We start from the raw sequence: 26,712 nt of genomic DNA on the forward strand, positions 1-26,712 counted from the left end.
TTTTTTTTCGTACAAATAATGGCACCGCGCTGGTCGTTTTGGCTCGATGTAGTTAGTATCCTAATACCAGCTATTATTATACACTATTATTTTGCCGTAACGATGATGGTTGTATTATGTGATGGGAAACTGATGATAATATATCGCTGGTCGACCAGTAGACACATTCCGCGGTCGAGTAACAAATGTTCGTCAAATCATTATTTCGTCGAGTATTCAATTACTATATTAATTTAAAATTAAAAAAATCACTTATTTCACTAACCAACATAATATAATTATTATCAACAATTACTCATATTATTATATTTTTAAAACAATTAAAATTATATGCATTATAAGATATATAATATAAAAAAATATATATATAATCCTTACTTACATTTTTGAAAAGAATTCATGAATCCGGGAATATATTTTTCCTTGTTAATTTATGTTTAATAGTTGTTTAATTTTTTAAAGGAATAAAATATACTTATCTGAAATTCTAGATATGTGGATGTAAAATTAATATAATATGGACATTTTTAATAGAAAACACAACATTATTGGTATATTTTAATATACATGATTTACTAGTCAATGATAGTATCCTTGGGTAGAATTTATAATAAAAATAAAATGAGTTTCTTAGTAAAATGTTGATATTATTGAACCACGATATCAAGTTATTTTAAAATAACAATACGATTTTGACTTATACATAAAAAATCAAACCATAAACTTTACAATATCAATGAATTAATTTTGAAAATATTTATTCTGTATTAATATTGTTTACTACCTATAGAACAAACTATTCATTTTTTTGTAAATATTTAAATATTATATACATATATTACAGTAAATCAATCCGGTTACTATTAATAATTATCCAATTTCATATCTTGAAATTTTATTTAAATTTAAAGAAAATAATGATAATCTATTATTGTTCATACTAATGAAACCAAATCGAAATAACTTAAAAAAGTGTAGATAGTACCGTGCTCACTGGTTAAGTATAATATGAAACGCAAATACATAATAAAATGTTATTGATAATTAATCATTTTCGATGTGAACTTGGCTTACGATCAAATAAAAGAATATAATATTTATTTGATTTCTAATTTTTTTATTTTTATTTTTTTTAGTTATCATTACCTGCAGGGTTAAAGATATATTATTTGTTTCTCAAACTCTAAAAAAACGTATGCAAAGTTTTATGTTTTAAAATATTTTTGTACTTTTTGTGTTTATTTTTAAATCATTTATGTTTTTGGATTTATATTGATTTATTGTGTAAAAATATGCACAACTAAAGCAAAAGAAAATGTCTAAAAGTTCAAATTGTACATATTATAATAATATATCAAATTTTAATTTATATTCTAGAACAATTAAATAACACTACAATAAAAAGTTTTTTTTTATTATTAGGTTCATATATATATATTTTATTTTTGCATAATATAATTAAGCATATTAATAAGTATATTTAAGGGAATATTCTACCTAGTATTTTAGTGCATTTAAATCTGTCTTTATCAATACTTTTCTTTGTATCCAAAATGTATTAATTTAATTTTAATATTAAATGATAAAAGTGATATTTTTCAAACTATTTATTTTATACTAACATATTATTGTCGAATATTTTTGAAATTGTTATGACAATTCATTAGGTTTCTAAGGTATCTTATCCAATTAGCCAGACAACAATTATATTTTTCACATTCACGATAAAACATTAACGGTTTTTAAAATCTTTTATATACTTATTATAATATATATATATTATACTTATGACTTAGTTATATTGTACTACATCCATAACCAGATAATACAATAATATTTTGCAACACCTATCAATAGGTTAATTTAAATTTAATATTTTATTATTATAAATATTTATATATATATATATGTATATATTTATTAATTTATATTTCAAAACATGCATACTGTGTCATGCAAACTTAAAGACAGAAAACATGCACTTACTACAGGTAATTTTATTGCATGAAAAAATAATTAGCAAATGTAATTATAACCGTAAGAGTGTAATATTTTGTTATTAATTAGACACTAGTTACTTATTTTATAAGAGAGTGAATAACTCAACTTTTACTATAACGAAATGCATTTTAGATATATATAACATCTCCTTAAAAGCAGTATCATTCTAACAGTACATCTTAATTTCTTTTCTTAATGAATGTTTATAATGCTCAGTGTGCCTGGTAGGTACTTAATTAAGTACCTACACTAATTAGTAAATGACAAAAAAAAGGAACCGAAATAAGTTTCCCAGGAATATTTTAGATAAAATTAATTGTAAGTTAAATTACCTTAATAATCCAATAAATGATGGACTTAAAAATTAAAATCCTAATCTTATTAAACATTTAGTAGGTTTGGTTGTTTTTTTTTTATTCTGTTTTACAATAATTCAAACACATAGAGCACCTGCAGGTTGTATATTTTAGTCCTTTTTACAAATATCTAAATAATATGTATGTAATTCAATATTATTACGTACAAATTATAATAGTAAAGAATATAAGTAAACTTAGTCAACCAGTTAGTTTATAAATTAAAAGTTTAAGTTAAAGTAACATTTAGAAATTTAAAAGCGTAATATTCTGTAAGGTATTTATCAAAGCTTATTAAAAAATGGTAAAATTCTAAGCTTTTGTACTTTGTCTTAAGCTTAAATTTTTATCATGGAGAAAATGTTACTTAAGGTATCAAGTTATTATATTGAAAAAAAAAATAATTTCAAATTTTAATAGCTAATCAAATTGACTTATAGTTATATGATAATAGTAAACTATATCTTAAGTATTACAATTAAGCATTAGGTTCTTTTTTTAGTTTTACAAAAAATATACTCATTTAAAAAATATGTACTTATATTATGATATAATATATATATATATTATGTACACATATATTAAATTGTTTAATTTGATAAAAACAAAATCACTATAATCATAATTAAGTCTAATAAATAATAACATACATTCGTATTATTTGAGATATCATTAATTGATTCGAGGAAATAGTTCCCCAGTTCCTTCTAATAGCAGTTCACTAGTTGTATCGAATATCAGTGTAAATATAATGGAAGTATAAATACACAAGTATACAAATATTAGATAAGTTTATATCGTTTCCAATTCATATGATATCTATTTACGAGTATAGTTCAATAAAATGTAAAACCTTTATCCGAATGAAGAATAAATATGAAGATATCGATAAAAATATACGATCTTTGAGTGACATAAAATTGGGTTTTTATTGTGTTTGTAAGAGTACGAAGTAGTAATAATTATTTTATTCGATTATTATTGCTATCAAAATACATACCATAAAAGTCTGACATAAATAATAATCAGCACGTCCGTGATGGGTATAGTAGTTAATTTTCGGATCGCTATAATATACGTTGTATCATACTGTAATGAAAGATTATGACAATGTATGTATGATGTGGACGTCTTTAAACCGCAGTGTAACATTATTATTGTCAACCAATCTATTTAATTTATCTGTAACGTTCCAATATTTGAAGTGAGTGTATGTACATGTACACAATATTATGTTCGAAACTAAAAATGATTAGATTTGTATTACTCCCCTGAAACAATAACCGTCCACAATTTTCGCATGCCACACGCGACACAAATTACGAAAAACTTTATATAAAAACATCAAACACTCATAATAATGTTATAAACCTTATAACTCAGCATTACGTTATAATATAGTGCATACACAAATTTGATTTTTTTTTTAATTTATTCATTTTCTTTGTGTTTAAACTTATTATAGTTCTACAGTTTTCAGTATCTTGATTATAATTTTTCCCGTTTGGTGGTTATTTTATTAATCGATATTAAGTTCGTCTTCGAAATGTTTTTATTTACTTTATAACATGTATCAATAATTATTACCGATTAATTCAAATTGTTTCACCAATTTATTTAGTTTATGAAACCACATGGTTGACATTATTGTCGAGATATTCATAATCAAGGAATTGTGAACTTTACAATATTCCAAATTCCAATATATTGTTCTATCGATACAAAATGTTGTTTCAATTTCTTATTATTATGTTACCACAATGCTATTTAATCGACTATTTTTATTTGTGTAAATAATATTTTATTAACATAATTTTAATTCCATCTACCTTGGAAGCATCGTAGAAAATGAAACTAATTAAAATATGTTTATCTGATCAAAAACTAAGCTTACCCAGTTACCCCAACCGATAGTTTTAAATCATGCTTGTCACCTAATAACATATAATATATTAAATTTACTATATTCTGGCTTTATTTTAAGTGGACAAAATTAATAACATAAAATAATACTCTTTACTAAAAAATTGTTTTATATCTTATAATTATTGATAGAAATGTTTCGTTAAATGCAATCAAGAATTAATGTTTATATCTTAATTGTTTGTCATTGTCTAGTATTTTTGTATAAGTATTACTATTTGTTATTATTCCATGATTTAGATAAAATTACTATTGAATAAAATAAAATTGTTACCAATATAATTATAAGTATGGTATTTTTCAAAAATGCAATTGGTTTAGGGCGATAATATTGTTCTCATAGAAATATTTATTTGACATCGTATTATTAATATAACAGTGGTACCTATACTATACGTTACCAGAATAAATAAGCTTAAAAATTGAAAACATATCAAATTATAAATAAAAAAAAAAACACACACACACTCAAAATCAAAATATTCCTGTTCCACTCAAAATTTAAAATGAGTTTGTTCCTGATTAAAAAAACAAAAAAAAAAACGTGACTACTCTCGATTAGCAATATTGTATTTGCTATAGTATACGTATAGCTAAATAAGCTATATAACAATTTAGGCACTACTCATGGACTATACAACAGTTATAAAGGGCGCATGTAACATTTTTAATTTCATTTTTTATGGTACGTACTTTGGGCACGATTGGTACGGTGCCATATTTTTCGTACTCGTATAACTACTGCGTATATCAATTGTTTATTGCCTCGTGAATAACAGGCGAAGATAAATAATACTACATCAAGAGTTATTGTCGTATATATAGGTAAATATTACGGTGTTTGTAGTAATAATTTGTAAAAAAGTGTAAAATCGAGTTGTTTTTCTTCATAACTTATAAATCGACTGATCTCGCACTCGGAAAACTGCGAGTGAATTTTTATCACATCATTTTTTTTTTTTTTTTGTGGACACGATTATTATTCAAGTGTATGATTATAATGACGAGGGATTATGGTGCAAAATGTTTTAGATACGTTCCCTCTGACCAAACCTTATTGCTAAAACAGTACGACACGCACACACACACGCGCGCGCGCATATATATATGAAATCCCACAATACTCATCGCTTCGCTATCGGTTAGCCGCGGAGTAGGATACCGCACAACCGAAGTCTGTATAACAGTGATCGCTTCTGAGTCCACGTATACGACATACACGCGGCGGGGCGTGTCGGTCCGGCGTAAGTCACACGCATATTATATGCAGTGTACATAACAACACGGTGGTGACAAATTACATAATGTGTGGCACACGCGCGCACTTAACGGTTCGGACCGAATAACGTATATTATAATAGTAATAATAATAATAATAATAATAATAACAATAACAATATATAAAACAAACGTGATTTATCGCCGGGTCGTGTGAGGTGACGTTTTTCAGCAAAAATATTCCGTGATCCGACTCCCCGGCCGTGTGTATATGTGCGTGCGTGTGCGCATGTGTGTGCGTGTGTGTTTGTGTGTGTATACAGAATTATATTATCGTGGCCGCCGGTGGATATATTATACGATACGCGTGCGGTCGGAGGTAGGTGGCGGCGGTCGTATATTTATTGCGGGCACGAGCGCCCGACGTCAACCGACCTAACCGCCGCGTCCCTGCCCGTCCGGCAGCGCCGTCGTTCGCCTGACCCGACCGAGCTCCGTTCGCTCTCCCGCTCGCTCTGTCCTCTCTCTTTTCCCCGTCATAATATATATATATACATATACATGTACATGTACAGTGCAAAACTCTCACACAGATATGCTATACTTGTGCGTAACGTTTTTAGTATATCTTTTGCAGATTTAAGTACTATTTATGGGTTGTGTACGGTAACGCGACGGAAAACACGTCACACGAACGGCCGTTTTACGGATACGATATTATAATACGCGCGTCTGCCGCCGCCTCGCACCGAGGTTGGTTTTCCACCGACACTCGCGCTTGTGACTGCGCCGACATCGCCGCCACTGTGCATTTATACAGCCGTTTCTCGCGTATTCGCCGGGCCGTTCCGCCGGAGAAATGAGATATAGTAACGTCGTCGTATATTACAATAAAAATATATCATTATATATGTTAATAGGACAATAATATTTTTGTTCACAATTTACCGGGAGCACGCGATCAATAAAACGATAAATTAATATTATATAACGAACAGTAAAAAAAAATTAATAATACATTGAAATCACACGCCTCAGTGATCGCAGTGACACTATACATTCACTGCTGCTGAGATAAATAATGAAATTGATCGCAAAGCCTTAAGCCATTGCACGGTTTGTTCAATAAAATATAGGATGATTAGGTTAGGTTCGAGATTCTCAAATGTTAATCACCAATGTTAGTGTTAGAAGACGTTTTAGTAGATTATTACTATCGTATATTATATAATATCTACCTTGTACGATCTTATAAAATAGATGTTGTAATCGTATGTAGTTGTACAGAAGGAAATATTTTTTATAAAATGAGTAGGTAGTGAATTTATTAGACAAATAATAAATAAAAGTAAAAAACAGTAGTCCATTCTCAAGCTTACACAAGTTCAAAGATCACATACATTTTTTGAACTATTTACTTTTTTTTTATTAATTTATATCATATTTAAAAGATTTCAATTTTATTATTTTTTTTTTTTCATAGTTATACAAAATATATCATGATACATTTCAATTACAAAAATGTAAAATATAAATACAAGTACTATTTATATTGATGAATAGAAAATGTTTTATTTTTCGAAAAATAATTATTTGAAAAGAACATTGAAATAAACTGTGTATTTTATTAGTTATTTTGGCTAGAAACGTAATATTATTTGTATTTTATGAAAATATTCCTTTTCAGGAAAATCGATACAATATTAACCCCGAATCTAAAAAAACTATGAAATCAACAGAATCAAATTTTAAAACGTGAGCTTTCGCCGGGACGTGAACAAAACAATAGAAAAAGAGAAACACATCATAATTTATTATTATCTGCTCTATAGCTTATTATAGTCAGCATCCACATTTCCATTTCACTACGATTTAGGCTCGACATGTTCAAAGTTTACATCAAAACCATAATCACGTACTCTAGATCTACATGATGGAAAGCAATTATCTTGGAAACAAGCTGAAAAAAATCAAAGGCTATTCAAATCAAACCTCATTACAATCACGAATTCTCTGTAGTTCATTCGGTATATCGCCAAAATCATATTTTGACGCAAATCTCCACAATCTAACAATCCATCATTCTATACGCCGAAAATATGTTAAAAATACTCTGCCATTAAAATCATGAATACAAGGAAAATCAGTCAAACCGTCGATCCAGACGAAACCTACATAAACAGACCCGGTACTCTAATAAAAAATACCCAACAATAACCGTGGTGTGCCAAGTTATATCTTACTCCAAGTCGAGAGGCCCAAAACCCAACAACCGCCATAAGACGTTTTTCTTTCAGCTATGCTGTATACAATACATTTAATACAACCATAAACTTACTATTAAATAATAAAAAAACAGCTATGGCACTATTACACATTGAGAAATCATGGTGGTATGGTATATATATAATGCGGTCTAATAAAAATACCGCCACAACTCATAGTTTTATTGATTAAGACGTTTTTATTAAACCAAACTTTTTGGGTTAAAAGCTGAACCACATCTTCAATTAAAAACATCAAAGCTGGACTAACTCAAGTGTCTTGTTTGTCAGTGCTTCACTTCATAGTTTATGTCAATGAAATGACAATTAATATTATCAAAAATTGCTCCATTTATTGACGATTCTCCATTTACGCCTCGAGTAACTTTAATAATATAGCTATGAAGAAAGTTCAATAACACATTGACTTCGCGGAATTGTAGTTCCGCGTTCGAAAACAACTGTAAACTCGTCAAAAACGTAATTTATACTCTTCTCAAACAATTATATATAATCGAACTTCCACTAAATAAAAATAAATAACATCTAAACTTATCGTTAATAAGACAATGCATTAGATTTTTCCTCTCTTTTTATGAGTTAAAATTAAAATTAAGTTAAAGTTAAAATTATTAAAAACTGATTATTGTTAAAATGTAACATGTTATTTTATTGGTCTTAAATGAAGCATAATTCATTATAATAATATATTTGTTATTGTTTATTTTTAAATATTTTCAAAATCATTTAAACGAAACTACTAATTAATATTAGGTATCTATTTCATAAAGCCATATGACCATCAACAGTATTTAACCATCCATAATTCATTAAGCATATTATTTTCTATTATTCGTTCTAAAAACAAATAATTGAATATTTATTTCATATTTTTAAATTAATTAACATATTATTTAATATTCAATTTATATGACTATATTCTGATCAACTTTTCACCAAAATTCAACCATCGAAATCTATAAACCACATACATACTAATTACAAACTTTTGGACGAGGGTCTGACTTGGAATAAATTTAAAATTAAAATCCCTTAATTTATTATTTTTATTCATCTTGGACCTAATAAGATCTACTGATTAAAACATAGTATAATGGCGATACTGAAAAAACAGCTACAAAGATACAACTGGAAGGCGATCATTAAATGTCCTGTATCCCTGTCAACACTGAAACTAGACAAATTATAACTTTTGAAGTGATTATATGAACGATAGTCTCACCGTCGGTTAATCAGACTACCAAAAAATCAACTGTTATTCAAAAACGTAATCCAGAGCTCTAGTAAACCACGTAGACAGACGATTCACGGTAGAAACTGCATCGAACATTCAAGTAAAAAGCAACGTACCGACCCAAGACTCACCAAATCATGCTTGTACCTTACATAATATTATTATAACGCATGACCTATTTTGTACATTACAATATACTTAAAAAAAAAAAATAAAAACAATAATATTGGTACAAAGGTTTACTACTATAAGCAAAAGTCATGAATAAGCCTGAGATTTTGTATAGATAATCTAAAAAACATTAATTTATAAAAAAAAAATTAATAATAATATATATTATATACATACATCAATAATTTATACTTTATATATTTAAAATTGTTATAAATATATAATTATATATTATTATCAATTATTATACGTATACTAACGAAAAATTTAATATTTTTCAGTATATAAGCCCTAAAACCATAATTATTGTTTAATGACTCTTATTATAAACAATAATATTTATTGAATAATTTTATATTAATTTTTACAGCAATAAGTAAAACGTACTGATGTTAGTATGGAAACTTTTTAATGATTAGTATTAGTTGATAAACTTTAAACGGCATTGATAGTTTGCTTTTGACTCAAAAAGTTTTAAAACTTGATACAAATTAGGTGCATTGATTTTGTTATAATTTTACAAGATAAAATTCTTGCATAATATATCATATTATATTATTTCATTAAATTAACATTAAGATAATATGTTTAAATTCAATTTTGTATGTTATATTAAAAACGTATACATATGAATTTCCAAAAAATTGTTTTTCTCTTATTTTAAACGTTTCTATTCTACCTTGTCATTATTATTAAATAGAATAACAATTAAATATATCTTCAACTCATAACCACCTATTTAGATTTACGTCTAAGAGATAATACACCTATATTGTTTTTTCATCATAGATTCATCTACATTATTATCTATTTACATTTATCTATCTTATTTTCTTAAAATGTAGTTTAAGAATAGGTAAAATTATAAATATATTTCCTAATATAATTATTATTAACTATATGTTTTATCCACCTTAGGAGAGTATATATTTTTTCAAGTACAAATATTACATTGTTATGTGAACGTAATAACTTATATTGTATAATCGAGGTAATTTAATGAAGAACTAGTGTTAGTTTACACACTGTACTCCCTACTATAATTTGTACGGGAGTGAACAATAGGCAGATTTATTAATACCGAGTACTGGAGTACAGGTTTTACATAGGATATATGAATGTTGAGACATCTGGACAGATAACGTCATCACATAACTAATGAGAACAATATTTGCGTGAAATTAAATTTTCCACTAAGCAAAATGAATAATTACATCTAAAATTCGGGAACGTTAATAATAACAATAATCATAATAATAAAAACCATAATTTATGAAACGTATCGTAGTAGCGTTTAAAGACAATAGTATATTATGTTATTCGACAAGCAAATATAACATCGAATTTATTTAATAGCTGCTATTTATTATACTAATTTAATTTAAAATAATATTTCGATTCGATGATATTTTATAAAAAATGAGAAACATAATAATACGGTGTAATAGGATGTACAGTGTATCCTCAAATAGTTGCTTGTTTAAGAATCTGTTTATATTCAAAGACTGAACTAAATTATAAATTTTTAAAATATTTTTACATTTCAAAAAATAAATGAAAGCATTTGCTTGTAAAACGTTTATATTGTATGTTATGTAAAAAAATATAAATATATACTAAGGTTGCATTTATGTATATTTCATAATATCGATTTTTATTTTCAACTTTTGTATAGATACTTTATCTATTTTTGAAATCGTAAACAAAACAAAGGTTCTAATTTAAATAAATAAAAATTGATACCTTATTCATGTACCTTTCTATAGGGATTACTTGAACCCATAAAGTGTCCGCTGGGTCTTTTTTTATTGTCAGATATAAAGTTGACTGTTTGAAAATTATAGGAAAAATGTATTTTGTAAGTAACGTGTATGAACCTTTTTTGATTTATACTTCAACGTTACGCGTGTTTTCTAAATTAGATTCTTCCTGCATTGAACTTAAAATTGTATAACATCTTAAGGTATGAATGCTGAATAGAGTGTTATAATAAAAATTTGAAAATAGAAAGTACTTTATACAAAGACAAAAATGTTTAATTGAAGCATACTTGTATTTTTCATAGATACTCCGAAATGGTTATGTACCTATCGGCTATCAGTAGTCATATGAATATATATATGTGTAATACATGTTTGTCTTGTGTTGAAAACGTATTAAAAACATATTTTTTCAATTTAATATCAATACTATGAGGGATATAAAATTGTTGAATGTAAAATATACAAATATAACTTGGCCGTATACCAGTTAAATGATCGTATGTGGAACATGCAAAATGATAAAAAAAAAAAGGGTGTAGATGGGATATATATATGGGTATAGGTTATTGGTGTGATAAATTATGATAATATTATAGTAGTTGTCGTTATTAAAATGTAAATGGTAGTGCAGCTACTTTGGATTGCTGAACGACGACCCGAATACTCAGTACATCAACGACTTACGCATCCACGTTTAATATTACAATTTTTCTGGCTCAGCTCATCGCTATGATATAGACTTACCACTGTTATGAAGAATTTTTCGTTGCTAAGTGTCTTGCAGTACGATTTAATTTTACTATCGATTAGGTTAGTATTATGCTCATACATATAAAAAATATACGATGGATTAAGTTGCAACAATGGCTATAGCAAAAACATTATGCCTCATGCATTCACAAAACAAAATTATATATATATTTTTATTTTAAATTACTGTATTTAACATTAGTGGTTGTATAAACCTCCAACACACGATAATTGTCTTAAACGACGGCACTTACCACGGTACAATTACTATATATTTATCTTGTTACCGTGGTAACGTTGTAATAAAAATCAATGGATATAATATAAGACCTGCGGCACCAACAATCGACCATAAAAGTGAACCACATTTTTTTATATTTCGTTTTTATTTTCCGGTTTTTTTTTTTTTGTTGTCCATCCCGTCCCCGAAAATTCGAGTGTTTTTCCCATGTCAAGCTGAATACAATCGAACATTACATTATTATGCATAAAGGCGTACAGTTTTCGCATGTATTCTCTTTTATTTTCTCGTGTACGGTTTTTCAGAGTACGTGCAGCCAATTATCAAAATCGGTTATTTTAAAAAACCGGACCCCGGGCAAGTCTTGCAGTCCGCAATTAAAAAATATTTTAGTTTTATTATTAATATCTTATTATTTATAACATTATATAGGTACACAATATATGTATTTAGTATAAGCTTGTCCGTTTTCTGCTATGGCCGTTCCGCTTTCCACGTTTTCGCCATCGCCTGCACCAATCGAAATGCATACGGCCTCTACAAGATCTTCCAATTTATTGGCTACCGTTATATCTGGTTGGTCTCCCAGTACTTCATCGGCTACCGCTGTATCTAGTTGGTCTCCCAGTACTCTATCGGCTACCACTGTATCTGGTTGCTATTTTCATCGACTGCCGCCATATCGGTTTGCTCTTCCAGTACGTCATCAATCGCCGCCAAATCTGTTTGCTGTTTTAATGCATCGATTACAATTTGGTCTATCATGTTTTTAACAAATTCTCTCAAAAACGATCGAAGTAGTGAGGCGTTTTCGTCTGATGAATCGAGTGCCATGTTGCTATTCGCTGAGGCCACATTTTTTTCAATAATGTATTATACGTCTGATACGTTAGGCTTCTGGTAAGAAAATAAGCTTAGTTTTATTTTTTTCGTGCACCATAACAGATCACACGGATGACAAGTACACGGCGTCGTTTATTACTAGCCAGTGAGTACTCCCACGTTCGTCAATTTTAATCAGTCGACGTTATAGGATTCCGTCTATTTTTCGAAACACTTATTATTATTATTTAATTATATGAATTACCTCTAGTTAACCTACTTATTTGCAATGGATATAAATTATATATTTACATGTAAATATATAATATATGAATATTTTTGATTTTATTTCAATATCACTGCCAGTCACGTGCATTTTGTTTAGCGTGGCAGATGTTGTTTTATCCCAATGTATTCTCAATCGAATATATATTGTTAATAAAAAACTCACACTCGATGGATATATGCATGTATATGTATATATTTTGTTTATATTTATGGGAACATTATTACTGCTTCACTGGTCCACACGTAACGGATGTATTGATGCACCAGTGTCACACCGGCGTAGAAAATCTGGCTTAAAAGAAACAATAATTTTCTTAAAGAAATATTCATAAAATATTTTTTTCATCTATGTCAGGCATTTTTTCATTCAAATTAAACAAATTCTTTTATTAAAAAGTACAAATATTTATACCCTACGTCTATGGCTCTATGTGAATTGAATATTGTAAGTATTCAAACAAACATCGTTTGTCCAAAACTGTTATGTTTTGTTGAAATCCGGCAGGACATATTATTATGTTTGATTTTATTATAGACGTAATAAGTTTAAAACGAAAAAATATGAGATTTATAAAACAATGATTTTGTTACAAATCTAATATCGTGATAAATCCCTATCGCGTTTAATGATTAATCTCAAATTAGATTATTTTTATTTTAAGTCAAATTTATAGATAATTGACTTTTGGTGAGATCGATATGTATAGTATATTTTTACTATTCGAAGTTGTGCTCAAATTAAATATTTAGTATTTTATTATTGAAACGGTGGATTTTTAAATACAATAATAACGGCACGTGTATGATGCTGCTTAAAACAGACTTGTCACATAATGATGATGATGATAATAATAGTGATGATAGTATCGACGATTTCAATAAGTAAAGTATAATGATTCGTAAGGTTTCGTGACCGTATTGTATAATAGTATTTAGGTAAACGCATTGTGTTCATGTGTATAATAATATGGCGATTGATGAAAAACCAACGTTACGGCCTTACACGATCCGTTTTCAAAACGCAATTGTTTTATATATTACCAACGTAAAAATTGTAGTTTTAGCATTTCTGCATTACCCGGACGCAGTTGTTCTGGTTATCTCGACCCAGAGTTTATTATTCGTACCTATTTGTTATTTCTTTGTATATTGCATTCGTCCCCCCAATCCCTCAAGACCCATCTTATTTACTACGGGCATGTTTGTAATGTTTGTTTTTCAGTCAGATATTTTACTTGAAATAACCTGGACATATGGATACACGGACACCCTATAAATCTCCTAGTCGCTGAAGTTTTTCATTTCTGCGGAGAATAGAAACTATCTAAACCCTTGTTGAAACGAATAATGATATACATGCCCTTTGGATGTAAACCACTACACTTTACGTTTATATTTTATACATAGATACATATAAAAGCATATATTTTTGAACTCGAAATTACGACAAAAAAAAATACTCACACGCAATCTCAAGTTATATTTTACTGTTCTACATTATTATACATTCAATGAGGGAATAGACTACCAGCGGAATACCAAATATCGAGCAATGACATTTAATATAATAATTCTTTTAAAGTTATGAATATTATCTGTATGTCTTAACAAAATAACGTCTATGTACACGATAAAAATATAAGATTATTTACATGTAGAAAAAATTGTGATTATATTACATACTTTGATAAGATGATTCCGTTATTCATTTTATACTAATTTATATTTAATAGTATTTATGCAGCGTGTTGAAAAAATAATAATTATATTTTGCCTTTTTTAAACTGTACTTAAGTACAGTCTTATAAAATACTTAAATATACTTAATCTTTTGATTTTAATTAGTGATAATTTAAATACCAAGAAAATTTCTGTACATATTCGTATTGATTCCGTTTCTATCTACCATAAATACCTATATAAATATTTTAATATTTTATTTCATCCACAGTTATTAAAATGTATAGTACCTATTGAAAATAATTATGTACATTCACCGTTTTTATATTTATTAAATTAATTAATTGTAAAGAATGTTTGATTAAAATTAAATTCTCGTGTATGAAAAACCGGTTAGGTAGAAATATATATTATGCATATAAAAATTAAATACTTATAAACATTTATGTATTATACTACGGATTATAAGATTATACAAACTTTTAAGCAACGTATCAGTCTTCTTTGTAGGCTTAAAAATAGCCTGTATATCATTTTAATAAAAAAGTAAAATATTATAAAATTGAAATTGAGAACTTGTATAAATGTTTTCATGGTAAGTTTTTGCACTCACACGAGAGTTGTATTGTTACGTTACTGTTTTTAATTTATGAACATATGACTATGTGTTGCGTATTCGATCTACAAAGAAGTTAATTTTTATGACATTTAATATCGTTATTTATTCATAAATCATAAATACTAATATATTATGAACACGAAATAACTATTGTTCAATATATTTAAATTCAGTATTATAATAATATTCCTATTTATTATATTTATATTTTTGTAGTTCGTAAAAGGACACAGTATAGTACTATAGTCTAAATAAAGAAATATTTATATTTTATTTAGTAAGTAGAATTTTTAATACTGTAAATAAAATAATTATTTTCAATAATATATCTAAAACATAATAACAAAAGTATACTTTTATTTTCATTGTATTTTAATATCAAAAACTTAATAAATACAAAATGTCGATCAACAGGAAATTGAAAAAAAAATTGAATACGATAATATTATTGTCATCATTCGAAAATTATAATAATATTATAGTTTAAAACATAAATTAATGTTTTGAAGCGTGTTTATGATATTCTGTTTTTGTTATTTTAATGTGTTATTCAATGAATTAATACTTTTGATATCTACATTCATAATATTATTATTTTTATTATATCACTCACATATATTTTACATATTGCAAAAGGGTAGTCATTACTTTCTATCTATTCATTTAATTTTTTCGTCACGCATTGTTTTCTTCAATTTGTCAATATCGTATAAATTATACGAATTAAATGTATATTATTTTTAATTTATTGCAGTTTAATTAACATTATAATTGCACGTATAAATGGATAATGGAAAAAAAACTAATTTATTAGTATAATGACCCAGAAAACATTAATAAAAATACTAACATTACTATAAACTGATGCGAACTTTCCCAATTTTAGAACACAATGCTATTTTTGTATCTGATGGTATTTCTCAAAAACCTATATTCTCGCGTTACTGGTTATGTATTTTTAATTTAATAAACATGAAACAACCTATTGCAAATTGTAAATTATACCATCGACAGAGTGGATAAATGTGTTTGTAAGTAAATGCGTTGTTTGCCGTATAAACTCATGATCAATAAATTCTTCGTAAAAATCACGTTACTAAAAGCAAAATATAAAAAATAAACAGTTTTCACGAAAAAACCACGATAATAATCGTAATTATTGTGCTCGTTGATATTGCGCGTTTTCCTCGTTGGCACATTTTCTATAAAAAAAAAAAACTAGCTGCTCACAGTTTCATGGGGTCAACTACGTCCTTTGCGTGAGTGGAGTAGTGTGGGGAATAAAACCCGCCTCGCTAGTGAACTACAGTAGTTATGACGTATGAATACGTGATTTAAGGGTTTCACGGTTGGAGTACGGTATATTTTTCGGGCGCACGCGACTTACACTTAGAGCAAAGCCAAAACGACCACACGCGAGTACACCCAATGGTCCACAACTTAACGGTTTTTGGATCTTTCGTACACATCATTATTGCTATAATTGTTATGACCATCACTTGAAATTTCACTTATAAGTTTACTAGAATTACTTACGGCTCCGATGTCTGGATGGTATACACAAAGCATCTAATTTCGCAACGTCGCGCGTCGTGTCTATGTAAAATTACACGGTTCAAGACCATTTAACTATTAAAAATCATATGATTTAGTCAAAATATTTTTATTAACAAGTAGCGATAATTAATGTAATATAATATACTTGATAAATTATATTATTATCCATCTGAACGCAATTATAAATCGATATACTTCAAAAAGCGTTATAACAATAATTGTTTATTCAAATGAATAACAGAATAACACTATTGGCAATTTTCCCAATAGTACATATAATAGATTAGTTGTTACATTGAATTAATATAGATATATAACATAAAAGCTCTTAATATTTATAAGCTAGAATATCAACCAAATAGATAATAAAAGTCAAATATTACATATTGATAATTAAGTATATTATACAAACTGTGACTAACAGGAAAGAACAAAAATCAACAACATGACACAGAAGGAATAAGTTTATTGCACAATGCCATAGATTTTAGAATAATAGGATTATTTAAGTAATGTTTGTGGTGTGACAACAAGTAAAACATAGGAATGGTTTGATTATTATAGACTGAAATGTTAAATGGAAAAATTTTTAATAAATAAGGGTATAACGATATAGTTATTGATTAATTTATATAGAAAAGAAATAACTAATTATCATAGGTTATGAATGGAATCAAGTTAAAATCATACTTGTAAGATAATAATTCTAAAACTTCAGAGAAAATTGAAAAATAATGAAAAAGTATCTTATATGTTTATTAGTTAATATTACGTCAGTTTTATTTGAGAATTAAAGATAGTCCTTTTAAAGCTTTTTCTAGTACATAGAATAGACAATTTAGCACACATATACAAACACATGAAATATATGAAACTATGCTAGTCTTCAATAATCAATATTCATATAATTCAAAATGTATTTAAATTTTGATTTGTTTTAAGATCATGTGAATTTGTTTAAAAATGCCAATTTAAATTAGTAAATGTATGATTTTTAATATTATTCAAATATATCTCAATATCTGATATATAAGTAAATGGTTTTCTCGTTATCAACATATTTTATTGTACTCTAACATTTGTCAACTTGAAATGTGTCATATTTGAAGATGTGTGTTAATTATGACTTTTTCAAGTGCCAAGCGAAGTGAGTATGTAATAATATATAGTTATACGATTGTTGTATTTTTTCGTAAGCTAGTCCCCGGTAAGGTTCATGTCAGAATACGTCACTGAGTTAATCAATTGTAAATTCAATATACTTGAAATTTCACATACGTAATTTTATTCATTTTATTGATATTTAACTACCTTTCTATAAACACCAGATGAAAAAGTATATACACGATGATAACAGAAATGTTTAAAAAAAGTATGGATTCGTGGCATTTGGAATATTATAATATAATGGTTGAAAATAAATGCATATAAATTAGTTTTATTAAATAAAAATACTTTTAATAATTTTAATTTATCGATATGATGACTAAAAAACAAATATCCAGTATATATTTGCTGTAGAATTTTTAATATATTTAACACTTACACATAATCATATACCATACTATATCATAATAATATGGTTCCTTAACTTTTAAATTATTTATTGACTACCGTTATGAATAAAATAAATTGAGACTGCTTTATATTTCTATTATTATTTTTTTTCTGAAAATTAATAGTATTTTTTAAAAATAAAAACTGCACGACCACGACTAGACCTAATAAAATTGTTGTAGCTGATATTTTTTTATGAATACGTTTGATCATTACAGATATAATTCTTTTTAATAACCATTAACGACAATAATACTTACAAGAACTATAATATGAGGACTATTATTCTTCTTAATTTTTAATTTAAAATAAAATCAATAAGAATGAAATACAATATACATGAAATAATATTAGTTTAGAGAAATACTTTTTTACTAGCGATATGCAAAAACAATACTAATGAAATAAATAACCATGTTCTAAGAATATTAGAAACATTTTTTATAATTAATATTTTAGTCATCTTATTTATTTATAAAATTATAATAAAAAAAGCTATATAATTAAATGTTAAAATGTTTATAATTTTTAATATTGTTTTTTGTTTTTTGCAGGTTCAATTTCGTTTCAGATAAAATGTAAGTAATCCAACCTAATTTTACTCTTTACTTAGATATAATAATGTTAATTTATGTAATCCTAAGATTCGTATTTATGTACAATATTTGTATTTGCCTAAATATAATAAATACGTGTATATAAATTATTATATTATAATATATACAAACAATAAATATATAATAATAATGATGTATGACATAAATATATATATATATATCAATTTTTAGACAATCATAAATGGTATGATAATAATTATTAGCCTATCATAGTTAAATTGCTATCAATCATCAATAAAGAAATATTTATTATAATTTATTACTATTATAATTTCATCTTAGTATATAGGTTATAATAAGTAACATAAAGTTATTCTATGTACATTTAATTAAATATTATATTATTTTTACAAATATTTCTTAGATTATTGTCAAATAACTCAAATATTGTAAAATCAATAAAATTTATTATTGTTAGTTGTTACATTTACATAGTACTTAGTTATTATGAGTTCAGATTTATTGTTTTATATTATTTTCTATTTAAAAAAAAATTGAAGAATAATATTTTATTTAAAATATAGAAGATTTACTTACAATAACAAATATACATTATGAATGTTTGGGTGTGGTGAGTTGAAGGATTCATGTATAGATATATTATACTTGTCAATCAAGCATATTTGAATTGAACTAACGTATGCGTATATTTAAATATATTTTTTTTATAATATTAACATTACAGTATAATTTTTAAATTAGGCACTTCATTTGAAGTTAATTTACATAAACATAAATCATTATAATATTGTATAATAAGTAAAAAAAATTTACTGTGATTTATATTCGTTTTATTTGAATAGTTGAAACTTAAAAAAAGATTACTTTTAGATAAAGATGAACTATTTAAAATTGCAGATGTTTGCAACTACGATTAATTCGAATATTACAAGTAATTTTTAACTATTTTATGTGTATTTGGACATTGTTTAGTTGTATAAATCTCTAGAAGCTTAATTTATTACCTACTAAATATTTTATCAATACATTTAGAATTTATTTATTCAAGTTATGAATGTAAGTTATTAAAAATATGATAACTGAGTAAAAATAATGTCTAAAAAACATATAAAAAACATAAACTGAAACATGGAAAAAATATTAAAAATAAAATACTTCAAATAAATATATATATTACTCGGATATAAGTATACAATTAAAATTAGATGAAGTAAAAATAATAATTGTATTTTATTAAAACTAAAATGATATTGACTGATTTCATAAATAACTGTATCACACAATATTGAATAAATTCAAGTTAAATAATTATAATTATTAAGATTGCTTGGTTATATTTTGAATTAAGACTTTGAACTAATGAAATATTTTAGCACCAACTTAAATGTTTAAATGAACGTCAAAACTTATTTGATCAAATCTTTCAAACTGTGTTTAGCTGGTTTAGTCATTTGGTTGTTGGCTAATTTTTAACCGAGAATCTGTAACAGATTAATTTAATAACACATAATTCACTGATGCTCCTAACTTATTTGTTTTTAATTCGCCATAGATTTATACAAAATTAATCATGTTGGCAAATTTACTTTAAACAGTGATTATTTTTATTTAAATGCAACATCAAATAAATTTAATGTTTATAATGTATTGATGAAGTATACTTTTGATATTTGCAGAAAAAATAATTTAAAATTTAAGTAAAGGTGATCAACAATCCTAAACTTATTATTATTACTATTTAAAACGATACATTTTTAATGTATCAGTTATTAAAATAATATATTTTAGTTTTAATATATATTTTTTCATGATAATTTATAGGATATTACTTTATTAGGTTCATTATTTTAATTAAAATATCTTCCAAAAGTGTATGATTTTATTAATAGATAAGATTTTGCCACAGTACATAGCTCATTTGATGGTTAAAAAAAAAAAAAAATACAGAATTTATAACAAGAAAAATGTTATTAAATATTAGTTATTTCTATAGAGTATAATATTTAAAATCACTTATTACACTTTTTGAAATAATCTAAAAATAATGTGGCCTTGATATTAAAAATAATTAATACATCTATATATTAAAAAAAGGTTTTACTGAACATATTGTATAGCTCTATTGTAAGACAACATATTATATTTACCAAATTACTCTTAGAATCTCGAATGTATATATTTTCTCAAATTAACCTATTTATATAGTTGATAAAATAATAATCTATTAATTTATTAAGTTTTACAAAGTACAAAGTATTATATTTACTTTTTGATATCCGAAAGTTACATTTTAAAAATGATGCGTTTCAGAAACTGATGATATAGTATTTTTTAGTGTTATTTATATAGCACATATTTTTGGTAAATAATTATGTTTAGAGTCTATAGACTTTAATGTTCTTGGATAAACAGCTACTGTAGTTTCTATGTTGGATAATTTTTTTTTACATGTGAGTCTTATACACTTATCAATGGTATGACATATTTTTAAAATATAATCCATTATTTCAAGAGATAACCATTTTGTTTATTATGTCAACTTTATACAAAATGTATTTTTGCAATTTAATATGATATATTATTTCAACTTATTTTCAGTGTAAAATTATTGTAGAACCTTCCAAGGTACACCCTGTGGCCTAAATATTATATAAATATGAAATAGAATGTTTTGTTTATAATTCTTGTGATTTATTTTATTTCTGACTTATTAAATTGCAAAGTTATGTTACTTTACTATAACAAAATTGTAATATGCCTGTAGGTTTTTATATAATAACTAAAAAATTACATTTTATGTTTGTGATGTAGCACTAACAATTAAAATTAACAGAATTTGTCTGGTATATATATATTATGTCATAATAGTACATTATTATTTTCTTAATAAACTCGGTGTTTTTATAATTTTTATAACTTGACCTAACCACAGTAAAATAACAAACACGGTTGTCGTAAAAACAATATCATTAAAATGATACCTAGTAATATTACCTAGTAGGTTATTAATTCGGAAGCAATATTTTAATTAATTCTAAGCTCTACAAGTAAGTATATAAATTTCAAATATTATTTTGAAGCTTACTATAATATTGTCTTTAGCAATATTGAAATATGATTGGTAATATAGTATATTATAATATTATGTAATTTTCAAAGCGATTAAATAATTTGTATCAAATAATATATAAAACATAATCAAAAAAATAATCAGTATTTACATTAGCTTAAAAATTGTTAATTTTGTACAATAAAAATGCTAATCAAATTAGTTAATATTTTTCCTCAAATCCTAATTTAGAAAAATGTTGTAATTCATCATGTCAATAATAAAATTAATTATCCTTAGAACCAATTAAGTTATAGATAATAGAAATAAGAAGGTAGATATTAAGATGATACAATACTGTAAATCGCATGTATTTTTTTAAGAGTAATGTATTCAAACCTAATTTAATACATATTAGTATTTTAGTAATATTTTTCCTAATAAATAATGTTAAGTATTCTTTATTGTGGGAAATTCGGTTTCAGAAATCCTATCTGTAATTTATTTATATCAATATTAGAAAGTGTCTTAACCCTTTTTTGATTTCATTGGTTTTAAGAAATATGGCATATATTTAGCATGCACGTGATCAAGTCTTTATTTAATAAATATATTTAGTTGTAGTTCTGTTCAATAAAAAGCAAGGTTGATAATATTTTTTCGTTTATGTGCAATCCACCTTTATCAAAATATTTTCCTTTAGTGTTAAATTTCGGCTGTTTGTAGATAATATATGAGCTTAAAGTATTTAAACACGACGAAATATTATATTAATAATATATAATTTGGCCTGGTTAGGTATTATGACAACAAAGTTATGTATTAAATGTATTAACCTGGAACTTTTGAAATTAAGCCAGGTTAGGTGTTAATTTTAGATATTTCATTAAAACATGTTTAATTTTTATATTTATTATTGTGTATAATATACGTATTGTTCACGAGTGTATTAAAATTATTACTATTTATATTATGTATGTTTTGCATCAACTACTAGTTTTATGAATATTTTACAATGAAAACATCGAATTAAATTTGTGTATTAATTAACTTACTCAAAATTTTAATCATTTAAATAAATAATAATATGAAAAATTGAATTTTTTAACGGTTGAGTAGAATAGATTATAATAATTTACTTTATAATATTCTATAAAAAACTAGAATTTTCACAAAGATAAAAATTAGTATAAATTAATATAATGCAGATAATATTTATTTTTGTACAATTAAAATATATTAATTATATGGTACAATAATGAAAATCTTTAGCAGATCCATGCATTTTTAATATTATAATTGTATAGAGTTATCGTTTTTGATATTCTGCAACGAATGACGGTTAAATAATTATCTCAATTGTGATACTTTCATTTAAGTCATTAAATTATTAACTAAATTAGTTGTACATATTATAAATATTCTCAGATAAAGTTACATTTAAATAAAATATAAAATATAAATTGATTATTATTTGTAAATATATTTAATAACTCATTCTATTTTTCAATTTGCATCAATGAGAAAACAGTAAAATAGGTACAACATTTTTGATAAAACAGATTATTTTCAAATTATTTGAACGATTAATTTTCAAATAGTTTATCTTTATGTACTTATGAGCCATGATATAGTATATAAATATTAATTGTATTCTATATTAAATGTTAAACTATTATTAAAGATTTTTAAAGAATATAGTTTAATAATTAAGAAACTACTAACTCGTGTTTTAATTTTGTTTCGTAAAATTGTTCGAAAAAACGTGTGCTTTATAATATAAAGTAAAAATATTGGCTTTTAATACTAAAATAAAATATATTATGGATTTTAAAAATTTATACTTAAAGTTTAAAAAAACATAGAGTTGTAATAAAGGCATTTTTAACAGATAGAATGGTGTGAACAAACTTGGCAAATTATATTGTATGTAGGTACATGTAATATAATAATATAATATAATAAAATATAATACACATTATTATTAAATTAACCTCAGTAAAATGGAACAATAAAAATGTTTGTATTTATTATAGTATGATTGTTATTTGAATGTTATATTTTGATTTAATATAATTTTCTTTATGTAATATAAAATATTATTTCGATAGATTTAATCTTAAAACATAAACTTTATTTGCGTGATTTTAAACGATAAAATATTATGTATTGTTCGTTTGTGTATTAGATGCGCTGAATAATTGAATAATATTTGGATAAGTAACAATAAAATAAAATGCTATAATAGAATCCTTTATATTTATAAATAGTAATACATCATGCCATCAAGTACAATTATTCATAGTGCCTATTTGGCTAGACATACAACATTTATATATTTTTAATAATTATAATGTAATTACAATTTTTTTTTGGCAATATTATAAAACTATATTATCATAATATTTTAAAAATCATTTAATTAACCATAAAATATTTGCATTATTTCATTTAAATTTTTAACCAAATGTTTAAATAGTATACAATTAATAATGAACATAAATATACATAGGTAATAGAAACATTTTAGATTTTGAAGCTAAAAACTAACACGTGAAAAAGTTAAATTCGAGTTTCTTTGAATTCACCAAGTTAATTTGTTTTGTATGATTTGCAGTTATTAATTAGTTGAATAATTTTATTGTTACGTTATGTTAATTTTTTCCCAATTCAACTAAATATATCTCAAATATTATTTTATGTTGTATAAAATAATTGTTTTAATAAAAAAATACTTATTATAAAATTATGTTATATAATATTATGAGTTATTAATATGGTAATTCAATTGTAGACTGTAAGAGTGTTGAACTCCTAAATAAAAATTAATTTCCTAAATATAAATATATAAACATTTCCATGGGAAATTTCAATCTCACAAATTTCAAATCATATAGTACTATAAATACTATAAATAGATAGATATCTTAATATTAAGCGTAAATTCAATTTTGTATAGAAAAATTCAAAATAATACAATATACGTAAAAGTTTTAAGTTCCCAAAAATAAAGTTTTTAAATTATAACTTTATTATAATTAAAATCATTATTCATGGTTGAAATAAATAATGTTGTTAAAATTTAAACTGTATGTACACAAAAAAAAAAAATTTTGCTCTTGTATTTTCAATATTTTTATATACACATAAAAACAACTTAATATTATGTAGAATATTGTATTAATTTGTTAAAAAATTTTGACATATCAAATAACTTTTTTCAACAATTATAAAAATTAAAATTAAAATATTTAAACTTTTAATAGCTCAAAATGTATTATTGAAAATGTTATTAACAATTACTTGTTATATAATATATTTATATTATAATATAAACATTTGGTGAAACTTCCAAGTATCTACTATATTTTTTACTATTTTTATTGGAAATACAACAAAATGACAATATTTCTTAAGGATAAATAATCATTTTACAGATGCATATCCAATTTCGTAGAAATTTGAACTTGAAATGTTCTTTAAAAATTGACTTTTCTTTCCAGTAGATTTTTTTTTGTTTTTAAAGGTTTGATAACTTATAAATAATCTTATGTTCAAGTTTCAAATCTTAGGTTTAAAACAAACTTTTTATGAATTTCTAACGAAATAATAATTTATTTATTTAAATTTTTAACTATTGAAATAATTAAACATTAAGTAGGTCATGACACCAGTTCCTTTTGAGCCTTCTTAGGGAATTCCCAGGAATTGTGAGGGTTTTAAAGTTAAATATAAGAGGGTTGATATAATACGGAAGTATGGAGTGAAATCTTATGTAAAAGGTTTCTACTTCTTCATTCAATGGTTTTGAGTTTTTAGATCAGTATGTAATGTTAGGTTTGAGATATAAGATGGGGAATTGGCGATTTTACGAAAGATATTATTTAAAAAAGTTTGAATTTTGTTTCAACATTACCTTTAACAGGAATTTATATATTAGAAGTTTTGTATTTAATTTAGTATGCTTGTTGTTGATCATCAGAGTTTTAAGTAAGCGAAGATGTGCACTTAAGAAAAGCCTTTTGGTTTTGATTTGGTGTGATCAAATAAGCCGGAGGTCAATAATTAGACCTAATTATTTAATCGATTGAGATGTAGGAGTTTTAATATTATCTAAAATCACCATAGAACAAGAGGTAATGAGAAGATTTAATCTAATGTATAGTGATTTAAATTAGTTGTCTTTCAAACGATAATTTATATACCAAACAGCTATGAAATCAAGGTGGTATTTGGAGATAAAGGGAGGCAGTGTGACAATATTTAAAAACAGAAATAATAACCTAGTCGTCTACAAACTCATCAACTGTTGTGTTTAGAAATATTTAAATTATAAAATTAGTTTATAATAAATACTATTTGGTGATAAAAACTGAAATGAATAATTATTTTTATATATTTTTTTAAAAACCAATACTAAAATTAAATCGCTTTTATTATAGAATACCTTTATTATGTTGTGTATTATAAGAAATGCATTTATTTAATTTAAACATACACAATCTGTACCATTTATCAAGCACAATTAATAGGCATTATGTGATGATGGAACAAAAATTGAATGCATAATCGGTATAAGAAGCCACTCATTAGTGACACTTAAAAAAAATGTGCATTTAA

The 26,712-nt window shown here is 25.0% G+C and overlaps 1 protein-coding gene across 7 annotated transcripts in view; it reads left to right on the forward strand.

Moving 5' to 3' along the window:
* Window positions 1-26,712, forward strand: part of LOC132917409 (junctional adhesion molecule A-like) — a 285,049-nt gene that overhangs the window by 107,476 nt on the left and 150,861 nt on the right. For all 7 annotated transcript variants that reach the window (XM_060978136.1, XM_060978133.1, XM_060978135.1 and 4 more), the window contains one exon: window positions 19,020-19,043. The gene's annotated coding sequence lies outside the window, so the exon portion shown is untranslated. The remainder of the gene's footprint in view (window positions 1-19,019; window positions 19,044-26,712) is intronic.

Source organism: Rhopalosiphum padi, chromosome 1, assembly GCF_020882245.1.
Source record: "Rhopalosiphum padi isolate XX-2018 chromosome 1, ASM2088224v1, whole genome shotgun sequence".
Classification (NCBI taxonomy): Eukaryota; Metazoa; Arthropoda; class Insecta; order Hemiptera; family Aphididae; genus Rhopalosiphum; species Rhopalosiphum padi.